The sequence below is a fragment of the Elephas maximus genome, chromosome 18, assembly GCF_024166365.1.
Source record: "Elephas maximus indicus isolate mEleMax1 chromosome 18, mEleMax1 primary haplotype, whole genome shotgun sequence".
NCBI classification, from domain to species: Eukaryota; Metazoa; Chordata; class Mammalia; order Proboscidea; family Elephantidae; genus Elephas; species Elephas maximus.
Genome location: NC_064836.1, coordinates 16,259,392 through 16,280,967, shown reverse-complemented (window position 1 = coordinate 16,280,967; position 21,576 = coordinate 16,259,392). Strand labels below are relative to the sequence as shown.

Below are 21,576 nucleotides of genomic sequence, written 5' to 3'. Positions count from 1 at the left end.
ACTTATCAAATGGTTGCCTGAATTGGTGGGGGTGAAGAACTACAGCCCTCTACAATAATCAAGGAGATAAACCTTCTCAACTGGGGCAGACAAGGTCCCTGGGCAGCGCAAGCAATTTGCAGTGGGCTGCTAACCTAAAGGCTGGTGGTTTCAACCTACCCAGTGGTGCCGTGCAAAGAAAGGTCTAGCGATCTGCTTCTGTAAAGATTACGGCTAAGAAAACCCTATGGAGCAGTTCTACTCTGTAACACATGGGGGCGCCATGAGTTGGAATTGACGTGACAGCAATGGGGTTTCTGCTTACTGCCCGAGGGACATAGGGACAACCAGCATTTACTCAGAACCTCCTCTCTGCAGGGACCTGCCATGCATTATCTCACTTAATCCTCACCAACAAAAACTCTGCAAGGCAGAGCTTATTATCTGCATTTATAGGTGAGACAGTGGGGACTAGCAAGGGTTTAGTGACCTGCCTAAAGCCCTGCAGTTAGCTCGTGAAAAACTGAACGGAGGCTCCGGGTCTGTCCTGTTGTGATCTCTTTTTTTTTTTAGATAGACTTTATTTTTCAAGCAGCTTGAGGTTTACAGGAAATTTGTACAGAAAGTACAGAGTTGCCATATGCCCCCTGCTCCCCGAGACCCAGCTTCCCCTAATACTACCGCCTTGCCTCCCTGGGGTACATTAGTTACAACTGATGAACCAACACTGACAGTGTTATTAACTGAAGTCCAGAGTTTGCATTCGGTTGTACAGTCCTGCGGGTTTTGACAAATGCTTAATGTCATGAGTCTACCATCACAGTATCACACAGAATGGTCTCACTGCCCTAAAAATGCCCTGGGCTCCACCTATTCATTGCTCCTTCTCACCTTCCAAAACCCTGGCAACCACTGATCTTCCTGAATATAGTTTTGCCATTTACAGAACGTCACAGAGTTGGAATCATACAGCACGTAGCTTTTCCAGACTGGCTTCTTTCACTTATCAACATGCATTTAAGGCTCCTCAGTGTCTCTCTGCAGCTTGCTAACTCCTTTTGTTTTTAATCACTGAGTAACACTGCATCTTGTGGAGGCACCAGTTTATCCCTTCGCCCCCTAGTGGACATCCTGGTTGTGTGGTGTGCTGTCTCATGCATCCCCGATGCCCTCTCTCCCCCAGGAAGGAAAAGGGAAGAAGGAAGTCGAGGGGTCAATGTCCTTCACATATGGAGGAAGTTCTGGAGCAAATCCTGAGATCTGAGCAACTCTGTCTCTGTGCCACCTCCCTGGATTTCCCTCAAGTTCATTGCCACTCTCTCCACCTGGCTTTGTCTTCACGCTGTCCCGTGTGGTGTGGCTGGGGGCGCAGAAGCCAGTTCGGTGGAACTGTTGGTCAAGACCCACCCAGACTTGCCTGGTATTAGAAAATCTAGCAGACTTCGGACGGGTCAGGATTCTTCTTTGGCAGATGGGGTCACTGAGGCCCAGAGAGGTGGGGGTGACTCCTGTGCAGCCCCACCCACGACAGGGGGAGGCTGGGAGGCCTGGGCCCTGTGGATGTCTGGGTTTGTTGGGGGAGTGTGACAGTATCATATGCAGCTAAACACAAAAGGGCACCCACAACGGAACCTACCCCAACTTCTTCCCTTCAGCAAGCCTTTAGCCTTTTGGGGGGAGACATGTCACATGGCACAGCATGCTGTCACTTCCTCCTCCCACTTTCCCAGCCCACAGAGCCGATAAAAGGTCAAGCTCCATTGCTAACAAGAGGAGCTGGCGTGGCTGAGTTGGCGAGTGGTCCCAGCCCTGAGCCCCCGGCACTCAGCACAGAGGTCAGCCTCTGTCCTCTGTCTCCATCACAGCGTCTTTCCCAGCCTCTACCCCTCTCCGTACTCTTTACTCTGTACTCTTCCCCCAGCGATGCCAATAACAACAGTACTCTCAGATGCCTTTGCTTACGTAGTACACATGTACTTCTATTTTACAGATTAGAAAACTGAGGCTCATAGAGGCTAGGAAACATGATTGTGGTCCCACTGCTAGTAGCAGCCAGTAGGGGCTGGGACCAAGTCCATCCAACTCTGGAGCTCACACTCCTCTCAAGTCACCTACAAAAAAAGGAGTTAAGCGATGGAAAGAAAATTCCAGAAGCTCTTGTTTCCAGCTGTGCTATGGCCATTTCCCTGTTAAGAACAGACAGCGTGCTGTGGCTGTCAAAGGCCAGTCAGTATCCAGGCCTGGTTGGAGACAGCAAGCATCAGCTGCCTTAGCCTAATGTTTTTTCTTCTTCCTGTTCCCCTTTCCTTCAGCAGATAAACCCCTAGATTCTCTCCTTTTCCTACCACAAACCTGGGGAAGTGATGCAAGTGGCCACAGGCACCCCCGCCTTCCAGGACTGACGCAGAAGACAGCAGCCCTGACCTCAAGGTTCTAAGGTCTGGCCTTCGGGGCGTCTGGGAAGGAGCCCTGCCTGGGAGGCCAGGGGCCCTTGTGTGTGGCCGTGGAATGTCAGCACCCAGGTCTGGGTGGCTGCTGCCCACACCGAATCTAGCCTACGAGATCTGACCCATGGATGGAATGAATCACCTTCCGAAGTAGGCCACCTTGCCAGGCAGCAAGCCACAGGGCGCAGGACTCACTTGGCTGCTCCCCACCCACCACCTCCTGGGCTCCAGCTCTGGGGATTCTGATTTAATTGGTCTGGAAGCAGCCTGGGTTTGAAGGTTTCAAAACTCTAATATGTAGCAAAGTTTGAGAAGAAGCAAGCAAGGCCAGGGTCCCCGTCCAGCTGCAAAAAATGAACACTTAGGTGCCCATGGATGTCCACCATCCCACAGCACGATCTAAAATTGCAGTATCAGCTATGTGAACAAGATCCATAACATAAATCAACAGTGGGTAGGGCTGTTGTGTGCTGTTGAGTCAATTCCAACACATAGTGACCCTGTGGACAGGATAGAACTACCCCATAGGGTTTCCAAGTCTGTCAATCTTTACGTTAGTGGATTGCACATTTTTCTCCCGCAGAGCGACTGGTGGGTTCGAACCATCAACCTTTCGTTTAGCAGCTGAGCACTTAACCGCTGTGCCACAGGGCTCCTTGAGGGTAGGGCAGAGACCCCAATTTCTATCCACCTGCCAGGTTTTCAAGTTTTCAAAAGTGAAAGATTTTCCTCAGTCAATGGGTAAGATGCTCAAAACCATGTAGACAGAGCTTTGTCTCCTGGGGTGGCCCAAGATGGAGATAGAACGTGGAACTCTGTTGTGACAGAACAAATATAGGCCTGGGCTGTGGGGTGTCTCTCCTGGGGGTTTACACACCTCAGTGCATCTGGCATGGAATTCATCTGCTCGGATTAAGCCCCTGGCGTTGGTGGCAGATGGTTTAGCTGTTCTCAGTGCACCAGGCACATCCAGGGCCCTGGTGCCAAATAGCTGGGCACTCATGTGCCCTAAGTCATGGAAAGGAGCTGTCTTCCCATTTAGCTCTCAAGGTTATTGGGTTACAGCCCAGTGAAGAGGCTGGGTGCTAGGGGTCAGGGCAGAGATGCCCCCTCTCCTGCGGGAGTGATTCTGAAACTTTTCCATTAAAATACCTTTCACAACGAAACAGAGAGTACCGCCCCCTTGTGGTCTGGGACCTATTGCAGAGCAGATTTACCCTAATGTTATAGGGTTGATTTGTGTTCTCCAAAAAGGTATGTTGAAGTTCTAACCCGAGGTACCTGTATCTGTGAACTTGTTTGGAAATAGCGTCCCTGAAGATGTTATCAGTTAACTTGAGGTCATACTTGACTAGGGTGGGTCCTAAGCCAATCAAAAACCAAAAACCAAACCCAGTGCCGTCGAGTCGATTCCAACTCATAGCGACCCTACTGGACAGAGTAGAACCACCCCAAAGAGTTTCCAAGGAGCGCCTGGCGGATTCGAACTGCTGACCCTTTGGTTAGCAGCTGTAGCACTTAACCACTACACCACCAGGGTTTCCGTCCTAAACCAATATAAGTCCCGAAAAGGCAAACCTACTGCCATCAAATCGATTCTGATTTATAGTGACCCTAAAAGACAGAGAGAACTGCCCCATACGGTTTCCAAGGCTGTAAACCTTTATGGAAGCAGATTGCCACATCTTTCTCCCGTGGAGCGGCTGGTGTATTCGAACTGCCAACCTTTCAGTTAGCAGGCAAGCACTTAAGCACTGCACCACCAGGGCTCCTTCCAATCTGAGTAGTGTTCTTATAAGAGAGCGGAAGAGGCACAGAGGGGAGACAACCATGTGATGGCAACAGAGCCAGGTCTGCTGCAGCTGAAAGCCAGGGATGCCTGGGGAGAGACAAGGAAGGATCTCCCCCTGGAGCCTTCAGAGACAGCACGGCCCTGCCCACACCTGAATTTGGACTCCTAGCTTCCAGAGCTGTGACAGAATACATTTCTAGATTTTTAAAGTACCCACTTGTCACAGCAGCCCTTGGAAACTAATCCACCTGAGTCAAATTTGCCCTTATTTCACCTTTAAAAACAAAATAAACAATGGGCTAGTTCTGCTTTCTAATCGGTTAACTTGGGTAGTCTTCATCTTGGCTACCCGGGAGTGCCTCACTGCTTTGGGAAGGAGCTGCTCTGAGTTAGTCCTGTGACATCCAGTGTCCCCAGCTAGGCCCAGGGCAGCCCACAAAAGCCCCAGCCAGGAGAGTCCCTTCTCCCGCCCCGCCCTGTAAGGAGAGGGTCACCCCCCCAAGCAGGTGAGGAGTGGGCTGGGAGAATGTGGCCCCCTCAACACAGGGGCCCACCAGAGACATCCATGCTCACTTTTTCTTGCCCTAAGTCACACAAACCTCATTTTCACCAAAAACTTCCCTCTCCCTCCTCCTTTTGAAGCTGCTCCTTCCTGCAAGCTGCTGTCAGCATAGCACCTGTCTGCCCAGCCGCATCCGCTTCCTGGGCTGCTCTAACGGCTCCCCACACACCGGGCGTCTTACCACTACAGAAATCTCTTCTCTCAAGTTCTAGAGGCCAGAGTCTGAAGTCAGGGTGTCAGCAGGGCCAGGTTCCCTCCAAAGGCCCCAGGGAAGATGCCTCTTTGCGTCTTCCAGCTCCTGGGGGCCCTGGGTGTTCTTTGGCTTGTGGCTGTATCATTCCCATCTCTGCTCCGTCTTCACAGGGCCGTCTTCTCTCTGTGTCCTTTTCTGACTCTTACAAGGACACTCTCATTGGATTTTGGACCCCCCCAATCCATCATGATGTCATCTCCAACCTTACCTTAATTACATCTGCAAAGACCCTATTACCAAATAAGGTCATACTCTGAGGTTTCGGTGGACATGACTTTTGAGGGACACTACTCTGCCCACTACACCACCTGAAGTCCCTGTGTCCGTCACGGTCTGACTTCAGTTCCTCTTTTTCAGGAAGCCTTCTTTCACCATCCCAGCCCTGAATGACAATAATGATGATGATGGTGATGCAGATCCTTTACTACGGTTATGTGCCAGGCACTGCTCTAGTCACTGCGCGTGTATTAGCTCATCTTGTTCTCACAGCAACTTTATGAGGGATGTGCCATTATTACACTCATTGTACAGACGAAGAATCCGAGACATAGTAAGGTTAAAGGTAGCCTACAGCTAAGCTAACAATATACTGCCAGCATTTAGATATACATCTACTTGTATTAACCTCCAAGTACAGCCTCTGTCTTGGTTTTTCTTCCCAACTAGACTGAAGCTCCTTAACGGCATATACCATTCTCTGCTATTTCTTCTCTATGTCAGGTGGTACTGAGCATAAACCAAAAACACCAGTTGCCATGAAGTCGATTCCAACTCATGACGACCCCATGCGTGTCGGAGTAGGACTATGCTCCATAGGATTTTCAATGGTTGCTTTTTTTTGGAAGATCACCAGGCCTGTCTTCCGAGGCATCTCTGGTTGAACTTGAACCTCTAACCTTTTGGTTAGCAGCTGAGTGTTAACTATGTGTGTTACCCAGGGACTCCGCTCTATAATTAGACTCTCCTAAGTTCCATCTTGGAATCCCTGGTGGCGTAGTGGTTAAGTGCTATGGCTGCTAACCAAAAGGTCGGCATTTCGAATCCACCAGGCACTCCTTGGAAACCCTGTGGGATGGTTCTACTCAGTCCTGTAGGGTTGTTATGATTCAGAATTGACTCGACGGCAATGGGCTTTGTTTTTTGTTTTTTTTTTAAAGTCCCCTCTTGCCCATATTGTTCCCCCATGAAATTTCTCTGGCCATAGCTATCTCCCCATTCTTGCTCTCCTGTTACAGGAGGTCCCTGACATTGTAATTCTCACACAGAGAAAGGTACGTACAGGCTTGTGCAAGCCCCTGCCTTCCCCAAAGCATGTTTCTGTGGAGAGACATATGTTTCCTGTGTATTTCCTCACACCACTAGTTAATGGGCCTTTCCTAGCTTCACTCTCACTTCATGTATGTTTTTCACAAGCAGACAAAGGTTTTATCACTTCCTTGGTATTCTGCTTGCTCTGCCCCCTTCTCAATGAGGAGACGACAAAGCTGGCTGAGGCGTGGACACAGAAAAGTGGGCAGCTAGGATCACTCACCGGCTCAGTGACTCACTCCCAGACCCCACCCACGGCCCCAAAGCCTCAGGTTCCTGTCCCGGCAAAGCTGCAAATTACCGCATGTCCTGGACCTCCGCAGCTGCTGGCTGATATTAAATCTGCTGCTGCAAGGATCCACCGAGGGACAGCCATAGTCTGTACAGCTAAGTTTGGCACCTAATTCTATGCTACTTTTTATCGTTTAATTGTTGTTTCACATGCGTTAATTCCATCTTGCCAGTCAGATGCTCCCCGGAGGCAGACGGCCTTGTGTCCGATGGCCATGCTGCTCTGGCACACCTTCTGCCCACACCTCGGGGCTCCGCTAAGTACTGGGCTCACCTCTAAGGAGGTATCAGACAAATACCTGTGGGTCAGGAGGGAGAGGGCCGGGCAGCCGGGGCAATTCTCGGCCCATCACAGCAATGTGGACACAAAAGGCTGGCCCAGGAGCACCCTGCAACAGCCCGCGTTCAGAGGGGACAGATGCCAAGAAGCTGCGGACTCAATGGCTCAGCTCTTTGCAGTTTGCTGCTGAGAATGGAATGGCAAGCCCATCAAATGGCCTGTGACCTTTGGCGAGTCACTTCCCCTTCAGGGCCTCAGTTTCCTCATCTCTGAAATCACGATGTGAGACCAGGGAAGCTCTCAGGCCCCTTGCAGCTCTAAGATTTGACAAATAAGATAGGGTGGCTTTTCATCACTGCTTCCTCTTCTGTTTCAGAGAACTGGGTGTGGGGATGGGGGCCTCGTGGGGGCTGGCAAGCAGGTCTGAATTGCAGCCCGCATATCGGTCCGCTAAAATGAACTAAGAACGTCCTAACCTTACGCCTTCACTTTTCTCACAGCTTGCCTCTCTCTCCTCGCCTGCAAGACCCAAACTCAAGTGGGTCCACACCTTCTTGACTCCTGCAGTTCAAGAAAACAAAACAAAAAATACCCCGGAAGCCATTCACCATGAGCTTTTGCCACATTTCCTCTTTCTCAGCTCTTAGCAAATCTGTCAGCAGCACTTCTTTTGCCCCTTAGGTAGAAACCATCTCCAGATCTATGTCAGGGAGGAGGCCAGGGACCCCTACTGTGTGGGAACGACCATCTGCAAAGGTCTATCGGCCATGCTGCTGCCCAAAGGCTGGGCTGCCCCCACACCTGGTGTATCCGTTAGGCCTGTCCTAAATGGGAATGTCTGAAGGAAGGGGCAGACACCCATCTGTCCAGGCTGGGTTACAAATGCCCTGCTCAAAGAGGGGCCCAGGCCACATTCAAAGCTCACTAGTCCCTTTGTGATAGCCTCTACCAGATGGGAAAGAACAAGTCCCCAGGGCCTCACCACAGGGGCCCTTCCCAGGTCCTGTAGGGTTTGTGTTGTGGGATGGCTTCCCCAACCACACCCACTGCAGTGAAGGGGTGTCTTCCCACAAGTCCCTCTATGGAGCTGTCCAATGTCCCAGAAACAAAAGGCCTGGAAATTCCTAAACTGTGTTCTCTGAGGGGTATTTCCCAGGAAAGGAATAAATGGGCTTCATCATGGTGCCATGTGTGTAACTAGCCCATGTGGAATTTGAGCAGCTCTGGTTGAGGGGAGGTGGTGGTGTAGGAGGAGCACGGAAAAAGAAAGGGGATTTGGGGAACTAGAAAGGGACTGAAGTCCCCAAATACAAAAATGTAGAGCAGATGGGCAAAGAAGACAGCCAGTCAACAGTAAGTGGCTAGCCGATGGAAGGAGGACTGGGAAAGGCACCTTGGGAGGTGAAATGGACCAGGTGTGGTTCAGTCCTTGGGAGCTCCCAGGTCTCCTGGGGAGGGAAGACAGAGATTCACACCCTGAGATACCAGGACAAACACAGTGCCACCCAGGACAAAGAGCGGCTTTCTCGGCAACCAGGTGAGCTTCGTGTGCACGGTGGGGAGTAATGAAGGGCATGCCAGCATGTCCTGGGGCCTAGGGCATCCCATCCCACACTCTCCCTGATAGCCATCTCAGTCTATAAGCAGGAGCAGGTCCTCTGGGTGGGTCAGGATCAGGCCACAGAAGCCCCATGTCGGGGGCCAGGATAGCCCTGTGGCTTTGGACCAGGGTTCAAGCCCTGGCTGGGCCTCAGCATAATAATAAAAATAATAAAAATCGCCTATAGGCAGGCGCTGCTCTAAGGGCTTCACGTTCACAACCTCATTGACTGTCCTAACCAAGCCAGTGAGCGGGGAACTGTGGCCATCTAGAGTCCCTGCTCTTCCCCACTGACCACACCACCCGCACATCAGGCCTCGGGGGGCTCTGTGTCCACACACTTGGTCCTCTGTACACTTGGGCAAGTCAGCCTGACTGGGACTAGATACCTTTGTCTATGAAATGCAGATGACAAGGTCTCCTTCACACACTGTGCTGGTGTTGTCAGATGCCATCAAGTCGATTCCAACTCACAGCGACCCCGTGTGGCTGAGCAGAGCAGCCCCGTAGGGTTTTCTAGGCTGTAATCTTTATGTGAGCAGATCGCCAGTTCTTTCTCCTGTGGAGTCACCGTGTGGGTTCAAACCACCAACCTTTTGATTTGTAGGTGAGCATTTAACCTTTGCACCACCAGGGCTCCTTTCATAGTGGAGATTAAAATGAGATCACACATCTGAACATGCACAGCATAAGCACACCAAAAAAAAAAAATCCAAACCTGTTGCTGTCAAGTTGATTCCAACTCATAGCAACCCTGTAGGACAGAGTAGAACTGCCCCATAGGGCTTCCAAGGGATGGCTGGTGGATTTGAACTGCTGATCTTTTGGGTAGCAGCCGAGGTCTTAACCACTGCACCACCAGGGCTCTGTGTAAGCACACAGTGAACAAGAACGGTCAGCCAGTGCAGCAGCATCAGAGCCCTCATCATCATCAGTGGTCATTTGTCCGGAAGGGGGCAGGAACTTTTGGACAGTGGGGATGGACACAACATGGGAGTCTTCTTGCCTTTAACCCGGATCCCTGACAAGCCCTTCAGTCAGGATCACCTTGAGTCGGAATCAACTCAATGGCAACAGGTTTTTTTTTTTTTTTTTTTGGTTTAGGTACTTTTTGGAGCCCTGGTGACGCTGTGGTTTAAGTGTTTGGCTGCTAACCAAAAGGTCAGCAGTTTGAATCCACCAGCTGCTCCTTGGAAACTCCATGGGGCAGTTCTACTCTGTCCTATAGGGTTGTTATGAGTCGGAATCGACTTGACAGCAATGTGTTTGGTTCTTTTTTTTTGTTTGTTTAGGAACTTTTTGCCTTTAGGACCGTGTGCCCTTCCTCCATTAAAAATTATACTTTATTACTGTATTGGTATAAAGACAAATAATTTATCATATATGAAAACACATTCTTTAAAAGTTCATTTTTGTTCTTCCAATTTCAAAAGAAATTAAAGCACTTTTGTGGGCCCCTGCAGCGGTTGGGACCCTAGCACTGTGCCTAATGGACAAGTTGGCAGTGCTTTCAGCTGCTGAGTGCCACATGTGATGACCAACCGTCCCAGTTTGCCTGGGATGCTAGACTTCCAGGACTAAAACTTGGCCAGTCCCAGGTCAACCAGGACAGTTGACCACCATGGCTCCCGGGACCCCCTTCTCAGGCCTAGATGGGCTGCCTCCCTCTCCTTTCCTCTCCACTGCACCCAGTGCCCTGTCCTGGGAGTTCTTCTTTCCCACGGGGCCTGGCTGGGGTGCAGCCTACCTGCTGCCTTTGAAGATCCACATAATCCCTGCAGCTCAGGCACTAAGACTGGAGCTCTCAGGGCAGGAACTCTGTCTTGTTCCCTGATGCAGCTCCCAGGTCAGTGCCTGGCACACAGTAGGGACTCAGTAAACATTTGCTTTGATGAATAGAATAAAGCCCAAAGAAGTAGTAAAAGAATTAAAAAAAAAAAAATCCCAAACCCAAAACAAACATACCAAACCAAAAACCCACTGCCATTGAGTCGATTCCGAAAGATTCCAGGTTTTTACAAGGATCTTGTAAGAGGCTTAGATTCCCGGTTTATGGCACCTACTTCCTTCTGAGATAATAACAAGACTTCGGTACTTGCCTGTTTCTGATGGCTGCTGTGGTTAGCTGCCGTGGAGTCAGCCCCTGACTCATGGGGACCCCATGTACAATAGAACAAAATGCTGCCTGGTTCTGTGCCATCCCCATGCCGTGACTAGTTGTGATTGGACTATTGTGATCCACAGGGTTTTCACTGGCTGATTTTCAGAAGCAGATCACCAGGCCTTTCTTCCTAGTCCATCTTAGCCTGGAAGCTCTGCTGAAACCTGTTCAGCATCATAGCAACACACAAGCCAAGTGGTGGCAGCGTATGAGGTGCACTGGCCGGGAAGCGAACCCTGGTCTCTGGCATGGGAGAGGGGAATTCTACCATTTAACCACCATTGCCCCCTATTTATGAGGGTAAAACCCCGTTGCCATCAAGTCAATTCCAACTCATAGCAACCCTATAGGACAGAGCAGAACTGCCCCATAGGGTTTCCAAGGAGCGCGTGGTGGATTTGAACTATCGACCTTTTGGTTAGCAGATGTACCCAGCTGTAGCTCTAACCAAAAAAACCAAACCCAGTGCCATCAAGTCAATTTCGACTCATAGCGACCCTATAGGACAGAGCAGATCTGCCCCAGAGAGTTTCCGAGGAGCGCCTGGCGGATTCCAACTGCCGACCCTTTGGTTAGCAGCTGTAGCACCTAACCACTACACCACCAGGGTTTCCAAATAATGTTAATTCCTTTCCTCCATTTCTGTTATTCCTTCCCCTGGGCCTTCATGAAGCCCTTCTTTTCAGCTCAGAGGTCTAAAATGGAATCCAGGTGGAACTGGTTAGCACCCGTTTACTGAGCTGGCCACAGGAATTTTCCTTGAAGAGTTTCCTCACTCCCTAGAGTTTCTAGGTCTTTCTTGAGGCCCATTTTCCTCAGTGGATCTGCATCCAGGTCCCGGTCTCCTCACCCAGCCTCACCTAGGTCAGCTGCCTTCCAGGCTCCTCTGCCCCTTAATCAGACCATTTGACCTCAGAAGTCTTCCTGCTCAGCTGACAGAATCTGCCCCTGACATGTCTTTGGGGATACTTCTGCAGTCCGCCACTCCCGTCTAGAATTACTGGACTTTCAAGCAACATGTTCTCATGCCCCAGTTACTATCTATGGCACTGGTTTCATCCTCTGGGTAGCAGTGTTAGTTGCATACAAGCCCGTCTACCCCATTAGACCACAAGCACCCCAAAGTCAGGGATCACACTTTTTTCCTCTCTGTATGCCCACAGCACCCCAATCAGAGTACTGTGAAGTAGGGAATGAATGGTAGATGGGTCCCAATACCGCAGCCCAGACACCAGTCTCTCCTAAGGCTCCTTCAGAACCAATTTAAAGAGGACTCCAAGGGTGGGGATCACTGGGGACCAGGTAACCAGCTCGTTTTATCTGGGTCCCTTAAAGCTGGGAGCTTACCTTACGTTCTACAGCCCAAACAAGTCGGGAGTCAATCCTCCCTTTTAAGCAAGTTGGCCGACCTCATCCCAAGACCTCCAGGAGCAGGCTCTTTTCCTAGGGCATGGCCATCCTCCTGCTAGGTGCACTGAGAAATGGCCAAATGCTAGGGGTGACCTGGGCAGCCAGGCTCTGATCAGAGGAGCTGCTGCAGCCAGGTGAGAGTCTTAGAGGGAATGGCTTCTCTGAGCCTCCCAGGGACTCCCTAGAGGGGAGGTGAGGAGCACAGAAGCCTGGGTGCAGATACCTGGAAGGGGCCTCAAGACAAACTGGTCCATCTTCTGGAGTACCCTGAGTTATTAAGTGATAGCAGGCCTTCCAGACCCTCTTCCAGTTTCTCCCTCCACCTTGCCATGCCCCGATTTAGCCAGCCACGGTCAAGGAGCCACATCTGGCTTTCCAACCCCATTCGCCCCTAGAGGGAAGGGTGTGGGAGCAAGAAGAAGATTTGGCAAGCACTGTACCCTGTCCCCCCTTTCTTCTGCAGATCAGCACACGTGGGGGATTTCTGGTGCCTTGGCTGACAACTTGGCCCAAAGCCCTCCTGTTGCTGGAGGCGGCCCCCAGGGACCCTTCCTGGGAGATTTCACGGGCCTGAGGCCCTCCTGGGCTAGCTCAGCATCCCTTTTCCACTCCAGTGACTCAGGAGGCTGAAGACAGTTGCGGGGGGGGAGTGACAAATGATGGACATGCAGGGGACGAGGTCAGCAACAGGAGACTGTCCCCCATGCTCTTTTCTTTGCCCAGGGCCCAGGCCTGCTGACATCTCCTGACAGCTGGGAGCTCTGGCTAACTGACTCTTCACGTCGCCTGGGGCCTCACCTACACTGGAGATTCTTATCTCTGTGTCCCCGTCCCTCTGCCATGGCAGCCCCTCGAAAGCCTGTGTCTTCTCATAGAAGAACTGACCGCATCCAGGTGCCTTGCAAGGGCTGCTGGCAACATGAGCAGTGGCCCAACCACCCTTTCCAAGCCACACAGACAAATGCCCTAGAGCCCAACAGCATCTGGTCTCTGCTCAGGCTCTCCCAGGATAAGGAGAAGTCACTGGGAGTCGGGGGGCGGCGGGGGCGGGGGGGGGGTGCGGCAGAGTTTAGGCAGTTCAGTAAGACAAAGTACTCCGAGAGCATTTCTCAGAAGTTGCTCTTCAGTTGCTGCTTCCTAATACAAGGCTGGAATTTACAGAGTGAGAGAATCCTGCAAGCTGGGAAACCCTCTTCCCATATGTGGAGACCCATGTGCTGGGATTCCATGTGCCCTACAGAGGCTGTCCAGAACCTTCTATCAGTCAACATGTTTACTACGCGCTAGCTTTTTCTTCAGACTTCGGTTAGACACTAAAGAGGGGGCGCCAACAAGACAGACACCATCCCCAAGGGGCTTACAGGCCACAGGGAGACAGGAACAAGTGATCAGTTACAGCTAGGTAGGAGAGCAGGGTTGCTGGAGCCGGGATCTACAACGGGATTTAACCCTCTGCTCTGGGTCCCATCCTCTTTAGCTTACAGGCCCCTTTTTCACATTGTCTGGGGAGTCCCTGGGTGGTGCCATCAGCTAAGCGCTCAGCTACTAGACAAAAGGTTGGCAGTTCAAACTCCCCCAGAGGTGCTTTGGAAGAAAGGCCTGGCAGTCTGCTTCTGAAAGGTCATAGCCTTGAAAACCCTATGGAGCACAGTTCTTTGCACGTTTGGGGTCGCCATGCGTCGGAATTGACTTGATGGCAACCGGTTTGGTGTTCTGGTTTTTAGGGATGTTGGGGGATGGGGGCTCTCACCCACAAGCACTCACAGCAGAGCCTGGTCAGAGGAATCTATCACCAGCACTAACCTGACTGGGTTAGTGGGTAAGGGCTGCCCGCGTCTGCTCTCCCTCCTTGGGCATTGACCTGGGTTCACCTGCTTACAGATCTGGAAACACAGAGCCTGGGGCCCGAGAGGAAGGTTCCTGGGGTGGGAGTGATGGGGGTGCTCAGCTCTCCTCCTCAGGCTTCCACAGCCCCTCTCCCCCAACACTGTGAGCACCGAGGGCAGCCCTGCCTGGCAGGGCCTCAGGTGGACAAGCACCATCCCTCTCAAGGTCCTCAGAGAAAGTGCTGGCTGGCCCCAGGAGCCTTCCTTTCCTGGCCCCAGGCGCCCTCCTCTCCCAGCCCCAGGCTCTGTGTTTCCAGGTCAGTAAGCAGATGAACCCTGAACTGAAGTCGATACCCGCAGAGAGAGCGGAGGCAGGCCAGCCATTCTGATCCCCCAGTGCTGCAGCTTTACATGGAGTTTTGAAGCTGAGGAAGGCTTTGCTCAAAACTCTCTTGTGCAGGGAAGTCCAGTGTGTGAGAGCCAGGACGCTTAACACTGCTCGCAGGCACTGGGGGCGCTATTCCAGGTGTTTCCCACCGGCATCTATTCTGGCTGGTCGGTGCCCATGGGTCTCCTAGTGAAATACTTGGAATGACACCCCACCTCTGGGATGGAAAGGTTAGGGGGTGCTAACCTGGGCGAGCACCCCCCTGCACACTGGGGCAGGCAGGGAGGGGGGAAGGCACAGGTGACTGGACAGAACTCAGATGACTGCCAGAGCCTGATGGGGTACAGGAGGCTGAGAGCTCTGGAGAGCACAGAGCACCCCAGGACAGAGGCCTGAGCCTGTTAGCCACCCTCACCTCCAACACCCTCCGCCCCCAAAAACCACAGAGTCAGCGCATCCCTATCTCCAGGCCTTGAGAGGTGCTGGTGTCAGGAGTCTGATTATGGGCCCTCTCCAGGGCTGCACAGGATGTGGGAGGGCATGTGACTGCAGGACCCCCGCCCCCAGCACACCAGGGCACCCCTTGCTGCTCAGGTGGGAACTCCCTGCAGGACACACTTTCGGCTCCGCAAAGGATTCAGAGGGTTTACAGGGAGTGAGCAGCACGTGGGGGCCAACCCCACTCCCAGCTTACGGCACTGCCCACTCCTGCCAGGAGATGAGGGAGGCTCAGGACTGTGCCAGCAGCTGGGCACCAGACTGCGCTGCCCAGCGCCAGGATTGTGCATCTTTCTGGGTGCCCCTCAGTCTGGAAGCCCCAGCTTTGCCTTCAGCTTTGGGGCTGGGATGGTGCTAGACCTTGCTGCTCTTCACCTGCCTACGTGTGTCCTCTTTCTGCACGGTGCTGCCTGCCCTGCTGACTGCACCCGATGCTGGTTCACCTGGCACCCAGGTGCCTGGGGCTCCATTGTGATGCTGAAATCTGTCCTGGTTGGTTATTGTGTAGCTTTGGGTCTTTTCACCTCTGTGTCGCCTATTCCAACGGGGTCTAAAGGCTCAGGGGCAGGAACATCTGGTTTCTTCTACCCCCTGAACCACCTGACAATGTACGCTATTCTCAGTGACTCCAGGGTGAATTCTGTTGACGTGGGCTTGTGTTTGTGAGCACCCTTCTGCCTCACCACTGGGGCTTCAACTCCTCAGGTAATTCTGGAAAGAGCTATAGGAGTGATCAGGAGTGATCAGGAGTGCAGGCTCTGGCGTTAGAGTGAAAAACCAAACCAGTTGCCATTCTGACTCAAGGCGACCCCATGTACTCAGAGTAGGACTGCTCCATAGTGCTTTCATGGCTGTAGTCTTCATGGAAGCAGATCGCCAGGCCTTTCTTCCAAGGCACCTCTGGGTGGGTGTCATGGATTGAATCGTGTCCCCAGAAGATACCTATTTAGCTGGGCCATGAGTCCCAGTATTGTGTGACTGTCCACCATTTTATGTGATTTCCCTATGTGTTGTAAATCCTATCACTGTGATGAAATTAGATGGATTACTGGCAGTTACATTGATGAAATATACAAAATTAGATAGTGTCTGAAGCCAATCTCTTTGGGATATAAAAGAGAGAAGCGAGCACAGAGACAGGGGGACCTTATACCACCAAGAAAGCAGTGCCAGGAGCATAGCCTGTCCTTTGGACCTGAAGTGCCTGCACCGAGATGCTCCCAGACCAAGGGAGGACTGATGACAAGGACCTTCCTCCAGAACCCACAGACAGAAAGCCTTCCCCTGGAGCCAGAGCCCTGAATTCTGACTTCAGCCTACTAGACTGTGAGAGAATAAACTTCTCTTTGTTAAAGCCATCCACTTGTGGTATTCATGTTGTAGCAGCACTAGATGACTAAGACAGTGAGTTTGAACCACCAACCTTTCAGTTAGTAGCCCAGCAATTAACTGTTTGTACCACCAGGACTCCTTGGCATCAGGCTACCTGCTTAGGTCCAAATTCTGGATCTGCCACCTACTGCTGTGTGCCTCTGTCTCTTCATTGTTAAATGGGAACAATAATAATATCTACCTCATCTATTGTTGTGAGGATTAAATGAGCCTACACATGGAAAGCACTTGAACAGTACCTGACACACAGCAAGGCCAATAAGACACCAAAACACCAGCCCGTGGCCATCAAGTCAATTCCAACCACAGCGATGAACTATTATTATTCCACTTGTAACCATTTCCCAGCAGACCCCCAACTCCTGCCCTTTCTCTGTTCGGTGAGGAAAGTCTTACACCTCCACCCACTCCAGTCACAAACCTCACCTCCACCTCAAAACCCAACACTGCCTGTTAGTTCAGGACCCAGCAGCATTTTTCTAAAATTCTAGGTTGGGCCTTTCATATCCAAACCCTGGAGTTCTCCACGGGCTCTCACTTTCTTTCCACTGGAGGGGCAAGTCTTCCCACCTTCGCCAAGGAGAAAGTGAGGTCTGGAGAGGTGAGCATTCTCCCTGAGGTGGCACAGCACGAAGGCTCAGAGCTGCAGGTCCCCAGGCCCAGCCTCACGCTCACTTGAGGTCCTCGGACCCCTGAGCAGCCAGCCCTCTGCCCACTCCCCACTGGGTGCCCACAGAACTTACTCAAATCCACTGGGATCACCAAACCAGGGTTTTTCACATGTTCAAAATTAAATTGAGGAAAAAACTGAAATGCCCATCAACGGATGGATAAATGAGATGTGGTACATACATACAATGGAAGGTTATTCAGCTCTAAAGAAAAATGAAGTCCCGATGCATGCCACAACACGAATGAACCTTGAAAACATGCTGAGTGAGATGTCAGTCACAAATGGACAAATAGTGTAGATCTCACATAAATGAAACCAGCAGAAACACAGAAAACAAAGCTTACTAATGATTACTAAGGGTAGGAGGGAGGAGGGGGGCAGTTTCCACTTGAGGGGCATTGAGTTTCTGTCAATGGTGGTAGAATAATTAGGAAAATGACAGGGATAAGGGCTGTGCAACATGAAGGATGTTATCAATCGATGTCACTGAATTGTACATGGAGAAGCCATTGAGTTGGCGGATGTTTTGTTGTGTATTTTTGCACCACAATAAAGACAAATTAAGTTAGGAAAGTAAAACATGAAAAGGTAGATCATTCCTTCCTCCCCAGCCTGCCCCTCCCCGTGGCTAGAAGGCAGGCAGAAGATATTGTCACAAGGGCTCTCCTGCCTCCTTACGTGGGCCCTCTGCCTCAACCCCCCTGAAGGCCCCACGTGAGGAACGACCACAGGAACCCCTGCCATCAGGTACCAGGCCCGGTTGCTTAGTGACCCAGCCCAACCTGCTCTCATCCTCCAGGGCAAACAGCTGAGCAGTTGCACGTGGGTGGAGAGGGCCGCTCTGTGTTTGGAAAGTCGTCCTTGCATTTTCTGCTCACTCCATGGGACTTTTCTTTCCAGGGTTACTGGCAACGTTAATTTCTTCGACAGCCAGAACTAGCCTAGATCTAGACTAGTCCTGGGATCATTTTTCACACCTGGCCCTGCAACACCTGCTCGTGTGCTCTGGGGAATCTCTGATGGAGAAAGAAGCTCCGTGCCCACTCCCCCTTTATTAAGAACTAACAGTGCCAGCACCTGCCAGGCTCCAGGGACACAAAGATGAAAGACATGGTCCCTGACCCAGAAAATCACAGCCCATCAAGATGAGGGTTAGAAGACAAATGTGTATCAGGTGTTTGGGGAGCAGAGAGAAGGGGGAATCCAAGACGCAGATGGAACATTCTCTAAACACCCTGAATCCAAAAGCCCCTGCATTTTTCCTCAGAAATCCCCACTGCTCCACCATATGTGGATGTTGAGACTGTACAGGCCCTACTGCTTTGCCATCATGTTGCTCACCATGGAGGAGACACATTGTTGTGGGTGGAACTGTGTCCCCAGAAAGATAGGTTCAAGTCTTAACTTCGGTACCTGTGAATGTGACCTTGTTTGGGAAGGGGGTCTTTGAAGATGTTATCACTTAAGTTAACATGAGGTCACACTGGAGTACGTTGGGCCCTGACTGCATATGACTGCGTGTCCTTATAAAAAGAGGTGAAGAGACACACAGACACACAGGGAAGATGGACACGTGAAGATGGAGGCAGACACTGGGCTGACGTATTACAAGGCAGTGAACGCCAAGGATTGCCAAGAATCGCCAGAAACTAGGAAGCAGCAAGAAAGGATCTTCCCCTAGAGCCTTCAGAAAGAGATGGCCCCGCTGACACCCTGAGTTTGAATTTCTATGGCCCAATAAATTTCTGCAGTTTCGAGCCCCTCAGTTTGTGGTACTTTGCAACAGCAGGTGTAGAAAACTAATTGTTGCTGTTAGTTTCTGTCAAGTAGATTTGACTCATGGCGACCTCACATGTGCAGGGTAGAACTGCTCCAGAGGGTTCTCAAGGCTGTGACCTTTCGGAAGCAGATTGCCAGGCCCGTCTTCTGAGGCGCCTCTGGATGGGTTTAAACTGCCAACCTTTCGGCTAGTAGTTGAATGCTTAACCGGAAACTAATACACATGCCTAACCTCATCACGCTTTGCAAGGCTAGCAGACCCAGCTCCTAGGAGCGTGTCACCCCATGACGGTGTGGGGAATAGATGCGCAGCATGCTTCGCTCTGGGGAGACAGCTAGGAGGTGAGAATCACAACGAGAGGCTCATGAATTGCAAGTTGATGAAATGACGATGATAGAATATGATGATCCCGATTTCCTGAGACTAGAACAGAAAAAAATTGCCTGAATTTCAGCATCGGGAAATCGGCTGAACGAGAAAATCAGCTTCCCAGGGCAGGTCACCAGAGTTTGGGGTGGGTGGTTTGAGCTTAGCAGAAGCCACGTGTGTAGTGGAAGGCCCTGGGCCTTGGAGCTGGACCGTGGGGTGGGGCCTCCCCCTGGCTAGCCCCCTCTCACAGATCACCTCATCGACCATGCCAGCCTTTTGGTTTCATGTTGTTGTTGCTGCCGGATTGGTTCCGACTCATGGCGACCCCATGTGGTACAGAGTGGAACTGTTCCATTGAGTTTTCTTGGTTGTAATCTTAAACGAAGCAGGTGACTAGGCTTTTCTTCCACAGTGCCCCTGGGTGGGTTCATGGCAACAGAAACTCTTCCAGTGCCGTCTGTCAGACCTAAGCTCTCGGCAGCCTCCTTCCCTCCTTCTTTTGCCTGAGTTTATAGCCCTGCCCCTAGCAAGGACCCAGCCAGTGTGAGTCACACTGCACAGCACCCTGGACAAGGGAGGACTGATAAACGGGCCAAAGGAGGGTGGAGGCAATAAGACAACCTCCCTGCCATGTGTGCCATGGAAATGGCTGTAATGAACCCTCAAAGCCTCATCTGGATGTAGGAGTCTCTGCTTATCAGAGCCCCTCACAGGGGCTACTGCGGCTCTGTCACTGTTGGCTGGTTGCCAGCCTGTCCCCCACCCTCACCCCAGGCTACTGGTGCACAGATCCTGGCGGCCAGCCCTCCATCTTGCCTGTCTTAGGAGCTGCTGCCACGTCCTGATAAAAGCCACATGGCTGCAAGGCAGATGTGGAGTGTCTTCCACCTGGATGTCCGTCTGCCCAGGAGGCATCACAGACAGGGACAGAGGAGGCAATTAGGGTCTGTTATGCAACTTGTAGGGGGCCACAAGGTCTCTAAGTGCAGAGACCACAGCTTACTCATCTCTGCACCCTCCACCCCCGGTGCTCAGTGCTGTAAGAAAGTTAAAAACAGTGTTGTGAATGAGGCCAGGTAACACAGGGTTTTGGATGCCATACTAAGAAGCATGACCGCCAAGCCTAGGCTTCGCTTGGGAAGCAAAGGGCTGAAGGCTTGGGATGGTGGCGTGATATGCCCCTGGCAGTTCTATGCAGGGTACCCAGGAGGGGAAGGAACAGGATGGAACCGGCTGGGTAAGCTCCTGGAGCATCTGGGTGAGAGGTGACAGGCACCCAGCATATGGCAGGGCGGGGACAGGAAGGAGAGGACTGATGGTGGCAGTGCTTTGGAGGTAGAGCCTGGCCACACTGGGTGAGGGGAAGAGAGAGGCCTCTGAGGGTTAAAGGTGGGGGCTGTGGAGGTAGAGCCTGGTGACACTGGGTGAAGGGAGGCCTCTGAGGGTTAAAGGTGGGGGCTGTGGGGGTAGAGTCTGGTGACACTGGGTGACGGGAGTCCTCTGAAGGTTAAAGGTAGGGGCAGGAGATGGTGCACGCAGGGAGACAAGTCAGCTACGGGCGCAGGATATGATTTGGTTCTGGACGTGTTAAATTTTACGTATCGGGAGCACTCAAGCAGAGACTTCTGATAGGGTGCAGAAAATTTTGTTCTAGAGCCATAAAGAGAAGTAGGATGGGGTCCCCAGGCCAGGAGTGATAGACTAGAGCCTGGGGAGTGAGAAGAGAGGGGGGCCAGGACAGCATCGTGAACAGAAGCCACGGGCTCAATGATTCAAGCCTGAAGATGTCTGCCACGGCAGCTCTCTTCTTCCTGGCTCTGAAATTAAGCTCTTGCTTCTTGGCAAATTTTGTCCTGGTCTACTGTCCCCAGGGGAGCCCTGGTGGCACAGTGGTTAAGAGCTCAGGTGCTAACCAAAAGGTTGGCAGTTCAAATCCACCAGCCACTACTCTTCCTGTAGGGTCACTATGAGTTGGAATCGACTCAATGGCAACGGGTTTGGTTTTTTGGTTTGTTTACTGTCCCAAGGAAGAAGCGGAAACCCTGGTGGCGTAGTGGTTGAGAGTTTGGCTGCTAACCAAAAGGCTGTCAGTTCTAATCCATCAGGTGCTCCTTGGAAACCCTATGGGGCAGTTCTACTCTGTCCTATAGGGTCGCTATGAGTAGGAATTGACTCGTAGGCAATGGGTTCGGTTTTGGTTCGGTTCAGGAAGAGGCCGAGGTGGTACAACAGTTAAGCACTGGGCTGCTAACCAAAAGGCTGGAGGTTCAAATTCAACTGTGGCTCCACAGGAGAAGGACCTGGTGATTCGCTCCCCTAAAGATTACAGCCCAGGAAACCCTATGGTGCAGATCTACTCCATCACATAGGGTCACTGTGAGCTGGAATCAACTCGAAGGCACCAGAACATCCGCTGGGTCAGGCCTGGGTCCTCATGCTCTTTCGTACATAGACTCGGCCACCCAGAAGAGGAAACTGAGGCCCTGGATTAGGACAGGTCTGGGGTCTCCACAAAGACAGACCCCAGGGCCAACAAATGCACAGGTTTGGGCTACTTGGCAAGTCAA

At 51.7% G+C, this 21,576-nt stretch overlaps 1 protein-coding gene across 2 annotated transcripts in view; it reads right to left on the bottom strand.

Moving 5' to 3' along the window:
• RASSF5 (Ras association domain family member 5) overlaps window positions 1–21,576 on the bottom strand; it is a 103,136-nt gene that overhangs the window by 8,241 nt on the left and 73,319 nt on the right. The window lies entirely within an intron of this gene.